Source organism: Carassius gibelio, chromosome B17 (assembly GCF_023724105.1).
Source record: "Carassius gibelio isolate Cgi1373 ecotype wild population from Czech Republic chromosome B17, carGib1.2-hapl.c, whole genome shotgun sequence".
In the NCBI taxonomy this organism is placed as follows: domain Eukaryota; kingdom Metazoa; phylum Chordata; class Actinopteri; order Cypriniformes; family Cyprinidae; genus Carassius; species Carassius gibelio.
Genome location: NC_068412.1, coordinates 29,138,099 through 29,159,240, shown reverse-complemented (window position 1 = coordinate 29,159,240; position 21,142 = coordinate 29,138,099). Strand labels below are relative to the sequence as shown.

The 21,142-nt window shown below is 39.6% G+C and overlaps 1 protein-coding gene and 1 pseudogene across 2 annotated transcripts in view; one reads left to right on the top strand and one right to left on the bottom strand.

Moving 5' to 3' along the window:
• Nucleotides 1–21,142, top strand: part of LOC127976795 (mitochondrial basic amino acids transporter-like) — a 289,596-nt gene that overhangs the window by 41,871 nt on the left and 226,583 nt on the right. The window contains exon 1 of one of the 2 annotated variants that reach the window (XM_052581470.1): nt 15,897–15,906. The exons of the other annotated variant lie outside the window; for it this stretch is intronic. The gene's annotated coding sequence lies outside the window, so the exon portion shown is untranslated. Of the gene's footprint in view, nt 1–15,896; nt 15,907–21,142 lie in introns of those variants that run through there. 2 annotated transcript variants of the gene reach the window in all.
• LOC127976799 (thyroxine 5-deiodinase-like) lies at nt 8,609–21,131 on the bottom strand (annotated as a pseudogene).

The following is a 21,142-nucleotide window of genomic DNA, read 5'->3' as shown; positions in this document are numbered from 1 at the left end:
TCAAGAGCTGCATTTAGCCTTAGATATGAATATGGTCCTGAAGCATAGCTTTTATTAGCTGACAATAATAATAAATAAACATTATAGGCACAAATACAAATGTACTTTTAGAAATTGTTTTTGAAAAATATAGTGTTATTGTTTTGGCAAGCTTGAATTAAAACTTCTATGAAAACTTGTGTGATATTCCTTTAAAATAATGTTTTAGTATATCTTTTTTAAAGTAGGCTATATTTTACTGTGCAATTTCTTACATTATTTCTTTGAGTTAGACCAAACTTTTATTTTGGTGGGTTGTAACCAGAGTTTCTGTGTTTATTAATAAACTATTATTATTAGCTATTAAGCCTACTTGAAGTACAGCATACTCTACTGTGCAATATTACTATAGTTCTGTTTGAATTTCTTCAAGCTATAACGAGATTTATTTTGCCAGGTTGTCATAAAGACATTGCCGTTTCTGTCAGTCTGTGTATACGATACGAATGAATGACGAGAGTTTTATCAAATGAAATGGTGAAATCCTCTCATAGCGCGCTGACGTACACATGTGTAGCCTACATCATGTGTTAATATAGTGAAGAGCTGAAAACACCACGCGTGCTTCAGTGTGTGTGTGTGTGTGTGTGTGTGTGTGTGTGTGTGTGTGTGTGTGTATGTGTGTGTGTGTGTGTGTGTGTGTGTGTCTGTGTGTGTGTTTGAGTGTGTGTGTGTGTGTCTGTGTGTGTGTTTGAGTGTGTGTGAGTGTGTGTGTGTGTGTGAGTGTGTGTGTGTGTGAGTGTGTGTGTGTGTGGGCATGTTTTTGTGTCATATCAGGACACAACTCTGTATAATGACATGGGTATGACACAGGTATTACAAGGAGAGGGTGACTTGTGAGGACAGAACCCATGTCCCCATTTTTCAAAACACTTATAAATCATACAGAATGAGTTTTTGAGAAAGTAAAAATGGAGAAAGTTTCCTGTGAGGGTTAGGGTTAGGTGTAGGGTTGGTGAAGGGCGATAGAATATACAGTTTCTACAGAATAAAAACCATTACACCTATGGGATGAACACACTTTTCACAAAAACAAACGTGTGTGAGTGTGTGTGTGTGTGTGTGTGTGTGTGTGTAGAGCACAGATTCCCAGAGACGTGTAACAACACCTTCAGGGCCGCTGCTGTCCAAATGTGTGTCCTGAGCAGGAGTGTATTGTTGTGCCCCCTTCCTCAAATATGAAATAAACACCTACTATAGGGGTGAAAAAAGAACTTTAATCAAATAAAAACTAAATGAATAAATTGTATTATTTACAAATCACGATTGTAGCTCTCCACATTTACCTGTGGCTATAACTTTATTATGACTCTAATTTATTTTATATTCTCAAGGATTCAGAAATCATGCAAAAGGAAACTAAGCAGTTTTACTATGATAAAACCATGGTTTATTTCTGTAAGGGTTGTGATATGCACGTTTTTTGTTGAAGAAATTATAAAACCTGTGTCATCTATAGCAAAAAGGTGTCCAGAAATGAAAGATTTAGTGAATATTTGAATTAAATGTTTGGTCAGTAGCCTAAACAAGGATTTGATCGTCCTGTAAGTGTAACAGCAGCAATCACATGACATTTGTAATAAAATGTACATAAATTGTTTATTTTGTATTTGCCTACATTATGTATTGTAACAGTGTTATTATCAACCAATCATTATTGCCTCATTATTTTTTATATAATGCATTTTTATAAGAGAACCTGAAAAAAAAAAACTTCCACAGGAATGTGCCTGAAAGTGATAAACGGGCCTTGTTTTTACCTAAATGATTTATACTTTATTTTAATATATATTAAAAATGTATAAGGTGTGCATTGTAGCTGACACCTAATAACACATTACAATTGTTTTATGACTTCAAGTCTTTCTCCTCAAATGCTATTGAGCTTTATTGTGTTTGAGCCCATGTGAAAGAGTAGCATAACTTACATATGATTTACAGTTTATTTTAAAAAATATCAAACATTTAATTCAATTGTGCATTATAGCTGACACCTACATGAACAATTACAGTTGTTTTTATGACTATAAGTCATTCTCCTCAAATGCTACTGACGTTAGATCGCATGTAACTTTAGAGACGGTCCCTAAATTTGAGACTCTCCAACGTCAAGCAAACTTTTATTCAACTTTCTTCGCTGGATTGGATTCATCCATCAATTATGAACATTCAGCTACAAACATGAGGTGCGATCGGTCACGCGGATGGGAGAATGGAGGAGGTTTTTTATTTTTTTGGAGCAACTGGGATGGTGCCCCCTCTGGGAGTTGGTGCCCTAGACAGATTGAGTCAGTTCGGGAGTTCGGAGCGGGTTCGCGAATCATTTGAGTCAGTTTGGGGATCGCGAATCATTTGAGTCAGTTTGGGGATCGCGAATCATTTGAATCAGTTCGGGGGTTCGGAGAGGGATCGCGAATCATTTGAGTCAGTTTGGGGATCGCGAATCATTTGAGTCAGTTTGGGAGATCGGAGCGGGTTCGCGAATCATTTGAGTCAGTTTGGGGATCGCGAATCATTTGAATCAGTTCGGGGGTTCGGAGCGGGATCGCGAATCATTTGAGTCAGTTTGGGGATAGCAAATCATTTGAATCAGTTCGGGAGTTCGGAGCGAGAATCCGAATCATTTGAGTCAGTTATGGGGATCGCGAATCATTTGGGTCATTTTGGGAGTTCGGAGCGGGAACACGACCCTTAGGAAAAGTAACCATGGTTTTACTACAAATAAAACCAAAAAGCCATGGTTACTATAGTTAAACCATGGTAACCACAAATTAACCATGGTTTTGCTATATTAACCATAGTTTAACCACGGTATATGTAGTAAATCTGTGGTTAAACAAATGGGAGTCAATACGCCAAAAAACCATGGGTTACTACAGTTTTACTATAATTAAACCATGGTTATTTGAATCACGAAAGATTAGCGCTAGTAAATTTTCAAATTGGCCATAACCTTTAATTCGTTGCTGCCAACTGGGGTGGCAGCAGGGGTGGCAAGGCTCTCTTTTAGGGTGGCATTTGCCACCCTATGCCACCCCGGTAGATCCGCCGCTGAGTTGGGCTGCAGTCAAATGATCCTCTGAGGTGATTAGTAAAAAAGCATAAACTTATTCCTGATGCTGGGATCCTTCTGAAGCTGGTGCAGACACATGAAGCTGTTTGTGTCAAAGCGAGCGCTCTTTACTGCTCTGTTAGTTCTGCTATTAATAACTCAATGCACATCTCAGACCAGCGTCAGTGATTGAACAGTTTAAAGTTAACAGTGTTTAGATGTGTTCTTTAGTTTAGCACTAGTGTCAGGTGTAAGCCCTTTAAGGACTGAACACCAGTGGGTGGGGCTAATAGTGCAATAATGTTAAACGATTGGTCGATAAGGCGCCCATATGCAAATATGTAATATAACAAATTTTCCCCAAACATTAAAATATCCAAATAATTTATCATAAGTAACCATTTTCAGAAATTATATTATTTCTTTAAAAGAAAATTGGGGGAAAATTTGTATACTGAATTAACACATTTCTTCACTCATAAAAACTTCTATATATCTCAGCTCATTTTAAACTCTATTTGATCATAAAAACCCTAGAAAAACACTGATCAGAATACTGAGAATAAAAAGACTAAAAATACAACCATCAATGTATTTCAAAATTGTTACTTTATTCTACTATATGTCATAAAATTGTTATACTAGTAGCACCAGTGTTGCAACATCAATATTGTAACTTAATTTGGAACATTTGAACTTTGCAATATTCCCTGCACACTGTATTCTCCCAGCGGTCACGAGTGTTGACATGTTTACTCAGGTTTAGACTACTCTCAGCAAACCTTAATCATTTTAAATTCATATATTAATACTAGACACCTTAAAGATAACATGTACCAAAAATCATATCTTTTTGTTAACTTTACTAACCTTTTGTTTTGGAGCTTTGATGCAGTCGTCATCTTCTCAAGGTGCAAACAGGAAGTAAACTGCTCTGGTCACGTGACAATTTGAACTATCCATGTGACATTGCACATATTTAATTGAGATGCTTTATTTTTCCATATTTGCAGGAAATGCTCTAAAACACCAGTCTGTAACATTTTAGAGGTTTATAAATGAATACCTTCTTTACGGTCACTATTGGGATGCTGGGATTTAATGGGTTAAATAAATTCAGTTTACCTGCAGGATCTTGTAATGATACAAAATTATTTTATAAGTCAAAAGCTCAAGGAAGAGAGTTGAGTTCTCTTGTTTTGACCCTTTTAAAATGCCTGATTTTAACAGTCAGGAGATAAAAATTAAAATTATAAAACACAAATAAAACACACAGATAAAAAGCCAGAAAATGATGGAACAGCTGCAAAGAGCAACTATATGTATTCCCATTAAAGATCAACAATAACCCGTTATATATCACAGAAGTGACACACTTCACTAGTTCGATGCTAATCTTGCAACTGTTGACTTTTTATTTCTAGGTGAACTTTTTCTTTCATCTTTCAGTTTTTTTTTCCAAGTCAAGCGTCATCAGATGAAAGGTTCATGCCAGTGTTAATATAAAACATGCTTTTAAAACACCCTACCAATAAAGGTCAGCAGAGCCGGCGGAAGACAGATGCGGTCCAGCAGATTTACAGATGAGTGCTTCTCTGACCTCATGATGTTTCTGTGGAGGAAATGAAGGCAAGCGCTGATCTGCTTTAGATGCGCTCGCTTTAATGTGCTCTGACCTGGAAGCAGGAAAGTCATGGATTAGTTACCCATGATCCTCTGGTTCCTCCCACGCGCTCGTAAGTGGGTCACGATTGGTCATCTGAGGTACGAGCTTCAGAAACCAGACGCTGAGGAACACTGGAGAGAAAAACTGTCATTTACACATTATTCAGTCCATTCTGATCATTATTTCTCAGCGGATTGTTATAGTAAACACAAGACATAAATTATAATAATAACAATTATTATTACTTTGGAAATTTAACAGGTTACAGATTACAAATAATCCAATTTAAAATGTAATAAGCATTTTCAATTATTATTTCAGTGACTTATTTCAAATAATTACATTTGATTACTTTTTGATTGCTTTTCTAAATTTGTAATAAATGTTGTGAACTGTTAATTATTTAGGATCAAGGTTTACAGAAGAACTCAACACTGTCAGATCTTCAGAATACTTCATCACTTGAATTAAGATTATAATAATTGAATTGTGAAGCACAAAACCAGACTTTAGCAGCTCTTTATACTCCGAGATCACTCTGAGGTTAAATACAGATTTAAAATAAGAGGGTAACAAGAAATCGTTTAAAAGCTACAGTATGATACTTTTTTTTAAACGAATATTTGCACAGCTATGACAGGAAACTACGTTAAATTATGTTATGCCTTGTCACACCAACTCTGCTCGTATCATTTATAAAAGAAAAACAGAAACAACAAAATGATTCAATTTAATAATTTTTAAATATGAATAATATGAAAATGAATTTTTTTTTTGATTCATATCAATAAAAATATATAACATAATAATATCTCAATGATACACATATAGCCCTAACCCTCAAAGAAAATGAACTGAACTGCAGTTTTACTTCTGAAGTACAACAGAACTGGAAATACAATTCACAGAAATTCACTTGTACCTAACAAAAACAAAGAGGAACCAGAAATGTTTGTCAAGGCATGTTTTGTCATCCTCTGAACTACACTTCAGAACTTCTTGTGTGTCTGATTCCCCAGCTGACCGGCTCAAAGCGAGAGCAAACATGAGCGCAGTGACCTCGTGTGACCTCGTGTGACCTCGTGTGACCTCTGAGTCCTCAGTGGAAGAAGGGCCGGACGCCCAGAGAAGCGTCCACAGAGAGAGGATTGTGTGCCTGATCTCACATGAACGTGTTAAAAACGTGATCTCTGACACGTCTGGACTGTGACCCCGGGCTCCAGAGGTCAACAAGAGGTCATCGTGTTCTCTGTAGATGAACAGCCCTTAATGAAGCATGACCTCTGACCTCAGAAAGCCATGAATGTCCAAACGAGAGAAAGCAAGGCTAACCGCTGCCAACAAAACGCTTCTAGGAATACTTCAATCGGTTCAGTGAAGCGGCTCGCTGTTCACAAGCAAGAAAACAGCAGGTCTGTGTCTTTCCTTCATGCATTCTTATGAGGAAAACACCTTTTACTTACTGAGAGGAACATTGTAGAAATTTAATTTCACACTTTAATTGAAGGCCCTTCTGGACTTTGGTTTGGTTTTTATGCAGTGCGTGATTCTCTACATGAACGTGTGTCTGCATCCGCCTCTAAACACTGCAATCTGTGCAGTTATCATCTTACATTTCACTAGCACTGGTGGAGAAAAGAACGCATCACAGAAAAAGAAAACTGTGTCTTTTTCTGGTGTTTCCTTGTTAGGAAACTTGCAGAATCATTTTCACTACAACTATTATAAAGAAACAGTGATTCTGACGTTTGCTCCAGTAATCTTAATAAACGCATGGCTGTGTTTGATGGCACACCGCACACACGACTGGTGGATGTTTCTGCAGAATGAATCTCAGTGTGTTGTTGTGAGCTGAGGTGTTTCTGTCTGCGGTCGTGCACAGAGAGAGCAGATGAGGTGACGGAGCACGGGAATCTAATCAAGCTGTGTCCCCGTCTGACTCCATCTGAACCACAGACAGTTATCTGACACAAACATGTGCTGCTCAGAGATCTTCTGCAGGTCAGACTGGCCCTGGTCCATCAGGAAACAACAACTGAACACTGATGTGAGCAGGCTTTAAGTGCAGTTAGACTGTGGATTATTGATGTTTTTATCAGACTCTCATTCTGAAGGCACCCATTCACTGCAGTGCATCCATTGATGAGACAGTGTCATGTTCAGTCTAGTCTTATCTAGCTAATACATCATTTCTGAGGCTATTACAGACTCACTCGATTATTACCAGTTAAACATGAATCTTTAGTTCCACTGAGAAACATAACATTCATCTGGAACACGTCAAACATGCTACATTTCCTTGTGTGAGACATGTGACTTGAGGTCAGCTCTAAAGTTTTCAAGTTAAGCTCATGATCTGATTGTGCTGTTTTAGCGTCACATCAGCGTCATGCCTTTCTTTGTGTTTTCATGAAGTGGGCGTCTGTTAGCAGAGCTCGTCCTCAGATAAATGATGTTTAATAACATGGAAGCGCTGATGACGCCAGGGCACAGGGCTTTAGCGCTCATGCTAATTCCCACTGGAGAAGTGCATGATGGGAGTAATATGTTAAAATGCTGAAGTGGTTCCCTGGCAGCGCTGGTCACATACGACCACAAACCCTGAATATAAAGCGCTGCGAGATCTTCCAGATGGTCTGCATTACACTGATACGCCACTCTTTCTTCTGGAAGTGGACGATTATCTACAATAATACACAGATCTCACACATAATGGATTGATGGACAGATGTCATGATCTGCTGTGAAGTGGATTTGGTGAGAAGTGTGTGTGTGTGTGTGTGTGTGTCAGGGTTGAGTTCGGGACACACAGACGGATCCGTGATGTGAATAATAGCATCAGCTCCTGAAATCTCTTACATGTGACAACACAAGAAGAGCAGATCAAGCTCAGTCATCATTCCTCTCAGCTCAGAAACTCTTCCTCCAATAAAAGAACAAACAAGTCACAGATCTGAATAGTTTCTCATGGAGAACAGTAACCAAGCAACTGAGAAAGACATTTAGCCTTTGATGGAGAGACGGTGCGGCCCAGCAGCTTGACCTCACTGACTTCCATGTTAGGGAAAATAAAAATAAAATGGAAGTCAGTGGCTACCAGCAACAGTTTGGTGTCTCACAATCTTCAAAATATATTTGCATTCAGCAGAAGAAAGAAACTGATGCAGGTCTGAAACAACACGAGTGACAGAAGGATCACAGTCTGTCCCTTTAAGACTTTTTTTCACATAATCACGTATAATCATTATAGGGCCAATTAAATTTTCCAAACTCCAAATCTGGAATCTGAGGGAGCAAAAAAATCTAAATATTGAGAAAATCATCTTTAAAGTTGTTCAGATGAAGTTCTTAGCAATGCATATTACTAATCAAACATTAAGTTTTGATATATTTATAGTAGGAGATTTACTAAATATCTTCATGAAACATGATCTTTACTTAATATCCTAATGATTTCTGTCATAAAAGAGAAATGTATAATTGTGACTCATACAGTGTGTTGTTGTGTATTTCTTGTTGTGTGACACTGATGCTGCTTCTGTGCTGCAGGACACATGTGGATGGTCTCAGATGCTGTTTCAGAATAGTTTTTTTTTTTTGGTTTAAACATTGTTTTGCAGCAGATTGCACTTGAGCCTGGTTTAATCTATGTTTTGTGTACATCGGTTAATGATATTACTGTAAAAATCTCTCTGCAGAAAATAAGCCTTAATTTATAATGAACCTCAATCAAAGGATTCAGTAGAGACACCTGACAGAATATTGAGTGTGAAATATGATGATTCAGAACTGAAGATGATCTTCCTCATGTCACTGAAGCAGTGTGTAATTCAGATACACGAACACACACCTCCGGAGAAATGTTTTATTACAAAACGTCTTTGATATAAAGGAATAATGTACATGTGTTCGTCCTGTAATTTAGACATCAGTGTCGATCTTCTGGTCGTGAACCTTTTAAAAATCGACCTTCACAAAAAATACAGGAGGGAAAGAGAGAGAGAGAGAGAGAGAGAGAGAGAGAGCATCTACACACAAGACCCTTTCTACAGAAGAAGACACGAAGAAGCGCTCGAGAGCAGACCGAGCACGAGCTGAGAGACTTCCGGTGGACATTACTACTGTTCTTTACAGATGCATTCATTTTACATCGTGCTAGATAACACTTTTTGCAACACATTATTTAATATAAAAAATGACATTTCAAAATAAAGAAAAAAACCCTCTTTTGAAGGAAAGCGCAGGGGTTTGTTATGAGAAATAAACCGACTCTCTTATTATTTCACTCGAGGTTATTTTAGCAGATAGTTTGATTCGTATATTAATTCGACAGCACTGAGTTAAAGAGAGTGAACTTAATGTAATGTTTGCTCTGGACATGGATCTGGACACTTGGAGGAGAACAATAACCGCGCGCCTCTGAAACAGCGGATTCACTCAGTGACCGACTTCAGTCCACTTCACATTTCAATCTTCACATTAGTTCATCAGAGGAAACCTGAGCTGTGTCTCCATCCAAAGATTCGAATCTGCCTTACACTGGAACATCACATTAAACATTAGTGAATAAAGCAGTGTTTAAACCCAAGGAGTCAGAGGGAACACAATCATCTCTTCCTGGTAAACAGCAGTCGAGCCACTGAATATAATGATGTTGATATTTGATGAATGTCTCAGAGCAGCAGAAGAAACACAATAAACGCTGTGAGTGGTTTGAGACAATTCTACAGAAATACTTGGACCACAGACTTTACTCTTTACTTTGATTTCAGAAGCTGTGAAGGAGATCTGAGCTGTTAGTCCAGGTCTCGTGACTCTATCAGTGCGCATGGAGCAGTTTATCCAGCGCTTTCATCACAGTTTATATGCGTAAAGTCTGTCCTATCCAACTGTGCGCATACGTTTTTATAATCTATGAGCATCTTGGCGTCTCCATCTGGTACAATATTATAAAGACAGGTGGATTGAAACACAGCTTGTTAAAGTCGCGTCAGTTTACACGCGGATCACGGCGTCGCGCAGCCGCGTGCGGTACTGATCCAGCCAGTGTCGGAGCTCGGAGATCCGGTAACCCTCCGGTCCCCTGCCGCCCTGATACACCACCTTCCCGTCCTGGACAATATAGAGTCTGTCGAAATACGCTCCGTACGCGCTGTTGCACGAGTTCTCCATGCTGTCGGCGACTATCGCGACGCCCGGAGCCTCGCGTGCCATCAGCCGCGCCGCGCTCAGCCGCTCCTCCAGACTCCGGTGCTTGCGGATCTGATACGGAGCGTCGGAACTGACCCATCCGTCGGACGGGTGCGCCTCCTCGATGTAGATCACCAGCGCGTCGGCGACGTCCGCGTACCGGAGCACGAGCCGCTGGAACGCCTTGAGACGCGTCATGAACGGAGGTCAGCTGCAGCTGCCGAAATTGAGCACCAGCGGCCTGTGAGCGCGCGCGAAGTCCAGCACGCGTCTGCGCGTCGCGTCGGCGAGCGGAACCACTGCACTGTTGGGCGCGTCGTGTCCGAGGCGCGCGGACTTCAGCCAGTCCAGCTTGTGTCCGTGGAACACCGCTTTGAGCGACTCCCAGCTGAACATGCGGCTGTTGTCGGAGATGCACAGCGGAGGGTCTTCCTCCTCCTCCTCCTCCTCATCTTCACTCCTCAGATGGAACAAAACTCTTTTCCTCACGCACAGAAAATCCAGACACCACAGAATGAACGCGGCGACGAGGAAGCGCGGCAGGATCACCAAGCACGCCAGCGCGTTTTTCAGCGCCTTCGACGCATTCATGATCGATCCCAGAAGAGTTTCTGGTGTTCAGCTGCTCAACTTCCCTTTTATGTGATGAATGAGTGTCAGTGAGTCACTCCGCCTCCAAACACACAGGCGCATCACTCATGTTCCGAGATGAGATTCCGTCGAGCACCGAGCGCAGCGCAAACAAGTGCGCTTTAAGATCGAAGCGTCTGCTATTAATGTTGAAAGTCTTGGTGTCTTCAGAAGTTCTCGTCAGTCCTCTTCAGGAGCTGCAGCAGCGCACTGACGCTCTGATCTGAATGAGTGCGCGTCAGTCGATCATCTGAAGACCCTGCGATCTTCCGGATCACGCGCGCAAACCACTGCGCATTCACCGGCGCGCGTCACCAGAGGCTCCTTCAGGCACTATTTCAGTCATCGGTGCATTCTGCCCTGCTGAGACAAACAAACAGACCACAGAAACTATCACAGAATGGGTAATGGTTTAACTGGTTATAATGGAAACTGTGATGGCCCCTGTGTGTTTCTGGAGGTAATTGGTCGCCTTCTATTGGTGGCTTGTTAACACACTGGGTCTTTACACACACTCTTTAATGCTGCTTAATGCTGTACTTTGATACTGAATCTTAATATCAGAACAGGCACAATTCACTCTGGCTTCTACACTGCATTTTTTACACAGCATTGTTAACTTGGCAGTGGAAAGCAGCTTTATTTAACCGAAACAGAAGAAGAACTGCTCATGCACTCTCAGCTGCGGGGAGGGTCTGTTATACTCCAGTGCTGGAGAATAAAATAACCTTATGTAATATATATTATGCATTAAATGTGACCCTAGACAACAGGGGTACATTTTTGAATTTGAGATTTATGCATCTCATAAAAGCTGAATAAATGAGTTTTCCATTGATGTATGGTTTGTTAGGATAGGACGATATTTGGCAGAGTTCTGAATTGAAACTATATGAAATTCATCTTTAAAGTTGTTCAGATGAAGTTCTTAGCAATGCATATTACTAATCAAACATTAAGTTCTGATATATTTACAGTAGGAGATTTACTAAATATCTTCATGAACATGATCTTTACTTAATATCCTAATGATTTTTGTCATAAAAGAGAAATGTATAATTGTGACTCATACAGTGTATTGTTGTGTATTTCTCCAAATATCCGTCTGAGACACTGATGCTGCTTCTGTGCTGCAGGACACTGATAGAATAAGTGCTAAAATAAGTCTATTTTAAAATAAATTAAATAAGTCTAAACTCTAGACAACATGGAATTTAATCAAACTGAATCGAGAGCTTGTGAATTCATGAATCAATAAATCATTGTTTTTTAAGAAACTGACTGAATGAATGATTCCGATGACTCTCTCTCATGAAGACAGTCACTTGTTTCATTCCTTAAATAATCAGTGTTATTTATTGTATTTTTTTGCTAGTGTTGATGTAGTTATTGTTTCTCACACATGATCTAAAACAGCCGCTGCTTTACTGGATCACCTTTCAACCTAAACATGTAAGATTCTGCACCCTGTATCATATAGCGCTTTAAATATGTTGCAGGTTAAGTTCAGAAGTTCAGAAGGCATTCTATGATGTTCAAAGAACATTTAGCCAGACGAAAATAGGACACACTATTAGTACAGAGTGAGTGTTCATGTGCGCGGTGTATGTTACATGTGAATATCCACAGGAGCACGTCTGTGACGGATGCCAGCGAAGGACAGCGGCGCTTCATGCATTATATTCATCTCTTATTTGCAAATGTGCACGTAAACTCTACATGTGACCCTGGGGAACAACACCAGTCTTAAGGGTCAACTCTTTTGAAAATTTTTTTTTTTTACATTGATGTCATCAGACCAGACGAAACCAATAAAACCCATTACAAACGAGTCATTTGTTGATCCACTGCGGACATAATTACTGATTATAAAGACTTATACTGTGTTTTTACGTGTTGCGTATCGCGCTGCATAAACATAAAACCATGTCTGTATTTGTGATCTCAGAAACCACTAACAACAAGCCTCCTCTACACTGCTCAAGACTCACGTTAGAATCATCAGTGATAAATTATTTCAATATTATTAATGTACTTACAGACTGTGAGTCAGAAGCAGCAGACCGTCTGCACGTAAGCCACAGACGCAGTGTAGGAAACAGTCCTCGTCCTCCGTAAACTGTGCAGCACACATCTGAATATCTGGGTTGATTTGTTCTGGAACAGGGTTGAAATACAACATAAGCACTGATTTCTAGTTGTGTCCTCTTTCGGAAGATCAAACAAAGTAGTTTTGCTTTCACAAAGAAACACAGCTTCTCCAGGACACGACAGCAGCAGAAACAGAGATGTCTTCTTTCTTTGTGTGAACATTTAAGCGGCGTTATGTAAATCTTCCCACACAGTGATGTAGAGATGTGGGGGCGTGTTTAACGAGGCGTTTTAGGAGGACACTGGGAGTTCTGTTTTGTGTCTGGAGTTTGTGTAAAACCCTTCCAGTGTCTTCTGCTGTATCCTCACACGGAGACAAACTAAGCTTTCAGATTATGATGAAACTCACTCTCAAGACTCTTTCAGGAGAAACAAACCCTTCTTTCCGTTATAGTTTTTAATGGATTCTACCCAAACACATTCAGGCTGTTGAGATATCTGAGTATTTGTGAAAGCTACAAAATAATCTGGTTTCATTGTGGCATTCTTCAGGATAAAGTGAACACATAATCATGTCAGAGGAACAAGACTGTGTGTCTAGATGCGTCGTCTCGGTCTTCAGATGAAAGCGGCGTCTCTCTGTAAACCGGATTACGGTGTTTCCATGGAAGCAGCTTCTTATTCTCTCTGTTCTTCTGACTGTCATGAGTTCATTCTGCCGAACGTGTGTTGCTTAACCTTGTTTCTTCACTCAATTTAAGAGAGTCTGTTGTGTTCCAAACAGAGGGATGCAGTGCTAAATCAGAACTACATCTTCATCATCTCGACTGCAGTCCTTCAGAAACATCTTTATTCTCGTCTGAGTCAAGTCTCCTTTATTTATCCAGCGGTTTTAACAATACAGATCGTGTCACAGCACTTTACAGTATTAAATAGGATAATAGTGTCTCAATAACGCAGAAGGACACTACTAAACACTCAGAATTTCATCATTGAATTCAGTGATGTCATCCTCCAGCTCAGTTCAGTTTCATAGCATCTGTGTAATTAAGTCAGATTGAGATTGTGATCCACGAACCCCGTCCGGATCTGCATCTCTCAGTTTAGTGTGTGTTTATGAGTGTTCTTCAGGAATGATTGATTTATTCTCTAGGCCTCTGTCTGCTTGGCTTGTAACCCAGTTACCTTCTGTAAAGCGAGCTGGCTCTTGGCAGCGGCGCTGGGTTTATCTGAGGACAGCGAGCTGGAAAATCACCCAGTGTGATGCACAGGCTTACTGATGTGGCTCAGGTCCAGCGCTGATGAAACACCATGAAGACGGTCACCGGCGAGCTGTCATCATCATCCTCCGATTCCCAGCGTCCCTTGCTCCGCTCACACAAACCGGCGGTCGCGGTCGCAGAGGACACATCTGATATTCTCACAGTCACGAGACTCTATGTGTATTCTTCTCTCAAACTCAATGGTTCTGCGTTTTGTACAAAGATGCACACATTCCTCGTGTGCCACTGTATACAGCGAGATGAGTTCTGGGGCAGTGTGTGTGTGTGTGTGTGTGTGTGTGTGGTTCAGTCTTATCACCACATGACTGCAGCTCCACTGACTCCATCTGCCAATGCTCTGATGAGATACACACGTGAAGAAACACTGCAAAACTGAAAGCTATAAACATGAGTGTGAATGTGTTGACACGTACAACAAAACTGTAGTCTCTTGAGTAACTGGTCGATTCTAGGAGTCCCGAGCGAGTGTATTTCTCTTCTGTGGAAGAGCTTTGCTTGATTTAACGAGCTCAGAGAGCTGGAATGAAAGGCCTGTAACCCCTCATTTCAGTCTCATCAGCTTTTATTTTATTGTTACTGCTTCTAACACTCGCTCTGGAGATATGCACTGATTTATTTGTGTCACAGTGACTATCTACATTCTCACATCATGAAAACATTTCCAAACAGGCACTTATTTAATATCGTAAACCAGTATGAATAAACAGACTTCTGAGAGTGTGTAATGCTAGTTTGAAATTGATCTGATCTAAATAGCCAGCTATTCATCTTTCAGAATAGTTTCTATAGAGTATATCCACCTGCAAAAAACACTTTTCAAACTCTTGAATTTTCCTCATGACTGTTATTTGTAATGTTCGCCAGAAAGCTCAAAGTCTGTAAGCTGATTTTCAGCACAAAACAATCGAAGCCTTTAATTTCCCGCAGAAACATTTGAATAATCTTGCATTAACTTCTGAACAAACCCTCGGTCTCAGTCATACTCCTCATCTTAGACACACTTTGACCAAAGAGTCTAGACAGAAAACACCAGAATAATTGTTAGTCACTGAAGTGTTAGATCATAGATGCGAATGCAAAAACATTGCAATGACGACTAAGTAACTGATACATTTAAAAATTAAAAGATGAAACCTACCACAATGTAACGTTGTGAATGTAAAAAAGTACAATATGGGTAACACTTTCAATAGGTTCTCATATGGTAAAATTACTTAACATGAACTAATAATATTTCATTATAAATGCATTAAATAATGTTAACAGACACAACTTTTGACATAAAAATGTAGAACTAAAAGTTGGGATAAACATTAACTAAGATGAATAAATTCTGCAGATGAATTGCTCATTGTTAGTTTGTTACCAAATGAACACTTATTGTACCATGTACCAAATATGTACCCCAAAAAATTTAAATAAAGATTACTGGAGTACAATCTCACTTAGATTCTTCTACTTAAACGTGATATGTTTAACTCAACAAGTCACTTGTCATTTCTTTAAACTGATTAGTGGAATTGCTATTTGTGAGTGAAAATCATTTCCAGGTAAATCCCGCTCCAGATCTCAGTGTAACTCTTTCAAACCATCGAGTGTTCTTCGAAGGGTTCCTCTCTGTGTTCATGGAGGTTCTCACCGCGACAGGAATGCAAATATAACACCACTTCAGTCCGCTCTCAAACACAGGATATTAATACCATGAACGCCTCACATCTCACACTGCAGCACATTCAGATTCACTCTGGAACTTCCTCTCACTTTCCTGTATTTGAATCTTAAAGAATTTCACCAGAATTTATAAGTTAGGACAGAAATAATTGCAGCTGCTTTAAATAATAATGTTTCTCCACAGACATTTAAAGAGAAAACCTCATCTTCTCCAGCTGAAGTGTTCATCTTCCAGATACACTCAGTATTTCAGATATATTTAGACGTGTTTTCCCCGAACACACACACTGACAAACGTGGGCCAGATTCCAGGAGGTCAAAGGCCAACATGTGCGCCCTATGAAGTGCCCTCACTGATCAGTATCATGTGTAACACAATCTGCTGCACATCAGAAACGGTTTCACACAAGCAGACAGAATGACTGATGACTTCAGAAGCATGTGCTGCACAAGTGCTTTCTGTCTCTGCATTCAGAATATTCTGATGCACTAACATGCATTTATGTGTCTGTATTTCTGTGTGGACACGAGAACATCAGAGCAGGTAAAGTGTGTCTGATATTTGGTCACGTGTCGGTTGCCATGGGAGATAAAGTCCCGTCTGTCTCTCCGGCAACTCAGCGTTTTCATTTTCAGTAGAAATGAGCAGCTTTATAATGTGCTGCTTATGCAATCAGCCCGTGTGTGTGTGTGAGTGTGTGTGTGTGTGTGTGATTGGCTCGCTCCTCGCAGCTCTCGTCAGGTCTGAGCGGGAGACGCAGACGGTCGGTGCGCATGCGCACTGCTCTGAGGTCGAACGAGGACAAACTCAACCTCTTTATATTCGTGTATCATACAGCCACATATTCATCTCTACAGCTCTCTTCACGATCCACACTGTTTCAAAGCAGATTAACAGAAATCAGTCATGATACTAATGTTTATAACAAAAAAATTTCATGTTATGCCTTTAATCGCATTTATCAGATTAGAGCTAGTTACATTTTGCAACTTTATAAACAATCAGTTGATATTTTCCATATATGATATAGTCCTATGGCTTTATGTGAGCATGCATGCGGATAAAGATAATCTGGATATACAGATATCATACACATGTCGTGATCTGATGTGATGTGACAGAGGAGCCTCGGACTCGATCTGTCGTGTTCTGCAGGAGTCTGCTCTGTGTGTGATTCTCTGCAGGAGTCTCTCCATCTGCCTCCGATCACAGACACAGAGAGGAGGTGAAATATGTTCATGTTCAGCTCGTGCTTTCTAATACATCTGCCTGAACATGATTCCAGTAACACTTTAACATGATACAGTGCTGTGTGCACGTGTCTGAAAACTTGAACAATTATTAATTGCCTCTGTATGAAACAAGGGACATTCTAAAATCCTAAACGTGGCTTAATGCGTCAATACAGTGTTTTAAACTACACTAAACTCAGTAAACAAATTATTAATAAATCATACTATATAGCCTTCAGATAAGCAGAGTACCCTACATAATAAAACACTGTTTTAATTCATCCACGTCGATGTTCTTTTCTTTAGTAGCTACGGAAGAAAACGCTTAAGGCATTATTAAACGCGTTGTATTCGTATCCTGGACTCATCTGCTTGTCTGTACATATTTATTAATAACATGTTTACACAGTTACACTAATATAACTGATATAAGAGAAAGAAATGCGTTTTTTTTTTGTGGTTAAAACATTTCTGCGGTTTAATCGCTTATTTTTAACCATTTTAAGGTCCAATTCGAACTGTTATTAGTTTTCTTGCCTCAGTATCTTCAGCAGCTAAACTAGTAAACACTGCTGAGTGAGTGTTTCTGAGAGACACAGCTCATGGAAGATATTTCTGTCTTCTGACCGATCTAATCTAATCCTCCGATATATTTTTCCTTTTATTAAGTCTTTTACTACAGATGCAAATGTGAACTATTTGTTGCAGTCTGCGTTCACTATATAAATCTCTGATCTCAGAACCTCAGAAATGTCAAAGGGTCCATTAAAAAAAAACTTATTTGAGTTTTAGAGACGCATTTTTAGATCAAGCTCGTTAAATCAGTGTGAACGGCTCCAGAACTGCTTTTGAACGCAGTAATTCGATTCAAGAGTTAATGTGGATTAAAGCAGTGAGTAACAGTAATAACACGGTTCTTCAACACTCGCAGCTACCGAGATCTGTAAGACTAATTTTATTAAACGAAGTAATCATCTCTGAACAAACACTGGAAGCTGTATGATGACAGCTGATGTGTGTGAACTGAAGAAGACATGAAATCTGGCGAGAGTTGATGATAAAAACAGTGTCGATGTGTGATCTGTCTATAATTACACACTAACCATCAAGCGTTTCATTCACTGTGAGAAACCTGATGAGTAGTTCAGTCATCATCCTTATCTTTATTTCATCACTTACAGTCTATAAAAACCAAGCCTTGGCTGCTTGTTTATCATGAGCAGGTTTAGACTGAAGACGAACCCTGAGGCTCACATTAAAACCAGACATCTATCTGAGACTGAAGATGACAGACTCGGATCATGAAGACCGGTCAGAACCAGAGACGGCTTCGGTTCTTCAGCTCTAGAGCGACTTTATTGTGTTGTTCCTGGATCAAACCTTCAGCCTTTCACTTACCAACCCTTGCTCATCAGCAGTGAATGGGTGCCGTCAGAATGTGAACTGATGGACTGGAGTGCTGTGGATTATTGTGATGTTTTTATCATGTTTAGACGGCACCCATTCACTGCAGAGCATCCATTGATGAGACACTGATGCAGTGCTACATTTCTACAAACCTGATGAAGAAACACACTCATCCTGATCTTTAATCTACTTCCTGTTCTAGTAGAAGTGGTCCAGAGAGGAGTCTGAAGAACTGACGTCATGATTGGCGTCATGTGGACCCTCAGTCATGTAGATGCTGTGTAACAGCCTGGAGCTCATGCTCAAACAGAGGTTCATCAGAGGACGGGAGATGGCAAACGTAAAGGCTTTAATGTGACGAACACAAACGCAGTAATTCTCCTCAGAAGATAACAGAAGAGTTTACATCTGCAGGTGCTTCTCTCATTAATAACTGAAGTGAGAGTATGGACTCAACGGCTGTGATGAGATGATTTACAGTAAACCGACTGATTGTTAGCATCCCTGGAGAACCAGAGACTTCCAAAGCTTCCCAGAAGGATGAGTGCATGTAACTCACTTTACACATGACTCTGACAGCTCTGATGGATCAGCCTCTTTACTCTACATCACATCCAACACTCCTAGTAAATATGGCTTCTTTCCTGTTTTACTGTCAGCTCTTTCTGATGTGAGCTCATATAAATCTTCATCTAATATCTCAGACCCTAAATAACTCGGAGGTATTATACTTAAAGATTTTAATGTGGTTTACACTATAAAAAAATCACTTCAGAATCAAAACACAGTATAAATCCATTGAATAATTTGCAAGGGGTCGTGTTATATTCAGATGTGAAGGGTGCTTGTTAGACACAACCGTCTCACACACACACACACACACACACACACACACACACACACACACACTCTTTTTTTCTCTCTCTCTGTCTCTCTCTCTCACACACACACACACACACACACACACTCTTTTTTTCTCTCTCTCTCTCTCTCTCTCTCACACACACACACACACAAATAATCAAACGTTCTGTTAGTTATGGGGTCTGCAGAGTCAAAGCTGTAACTATATTGTCGAATGTGATGCATTTCATAAGATTAGATGTGTTTCTAAAGCAGTGTGTATTATGTAAGCAGAGCATGCAGGGATTCCAGAGGAACAGAAGACACATTCAGAATCATTTCGCCGGTCTTCAATTCCTGGAAACAGTCCGAGACAAAAGCGTAATGTTTTTCTATGAAGGGGTAAAGGAGTTTCCAGCTGGTCCTCTGATCTTTCTCCTCTCCCCTCACTGTGTTCATGGGAACAGCTTCAGAATCACACAGAAACGGACGAGACGTCTCCATCACAGAGAGCTGACAGATAACTGCGGAGCGTCCACACACCTGCTGTCCTCAGACCGCAGCTCAACCTCTGGTTTACAGCTATACACAGCTAACATCCTCACACACACATATATACCACACATACTGATGTAAACACTGAAGCTGGATGGAACTTATTTTTGACATTTAAAGTATATTTATTTTCAGCCTTCATACACTAAAATATAGCTAAAAATGTATGGCAAGAAAACAGATTTCCAGTCTTACAGACTTCATTTATTTTGTTTTAAAATGTGCTCCAGACAATAAAGTTTTCCTTCAAATGTGGCATATCAATCTATTTTCTGAGATTAAAATAAAGGCTATTCATTAACTAAAAATATTTGTATATTTCTAAAATGTACTTCCAAAAAATGGACAAATATATATTTATAGAAGGGTAATTCTACAGAAATATCCACCTTTGATATGGCAAGATGTCATAAAATGTTTTTATTTTCCTAACATTTAAACTTAGTCCACATTATTAGATTACCTTTTGACTTTATGAATACACATAAATGACAGCTTGATTTTTGTTGTTGTTTTTTGTTGTCTCTTTTATGCATTTATTGACCTGTTAAAGGTGGTGACACGAGTGACAAGTTTCATGAAACATGTATTTTCTAGTATGTCTGTAGCAAGGAATCTAACCACATGCTGTCAGTCATGGTATACTCACTACATTAAGTCGTGTAATCCATTTGTATTTTAGTGTTTTACAGTTCCCTAACAATAAAGCAGTTCACATCAGTGACTCCAGGGGAACACTACTTTCCTTATATATTTTAGAATTTTATTCAGTTTTGTTTTAAATGCCATTTACATCATATATTTGATAATTATCAACACAATATTTTAAACGGCAGATAACCCTGTTTTTGATCTTCCCATCTGTACATAGCTGTAGGGACCAGCAGTTTTGTGGAGTCTGTAATTCTATAATTAGTCTAAATAAAATAAATTCACATTGATGGCTCACGAAGGTGTAACTGTCAAATAATATATTGTTTCATTTTAAAATATAAAGACATTTTTTCAATTTTTAACCCTGAAGTGCGTGTAACATTTCTATCGGTCTATATCTTCATCAAACTCTATTAAAACCGGAAAGACTCTGGAAACACTGATGAGATACAAAACCAGGCATCAAACTGAAAAAATACGCGAAATAAAACGAGACACGTTCAGAATGAAAATGACTGACTGAAAGTGAAATCTAGTCGATAGATCTCACAAACCAAGTCATATAACTAACTGTGAGATGCATCTCTGGCCAGTGTTAATATCACTGCTGTCCTAAACACGAGTCTTAATATTTCAGCTTCTAACCACACAAACACATCCTCAGTGGGTTACACCAGAGATATATATCTCTATATCCACACAATGATCAGCATCACTCACCTCACACTTCCATCGAGGATATTTCATCATGAAGACACGACAAACAGCTTTATTTCATTCCGAATGAAAAGCGTTCAGAGGTGAGTGAGACGGAAACAGTCAGAGAAA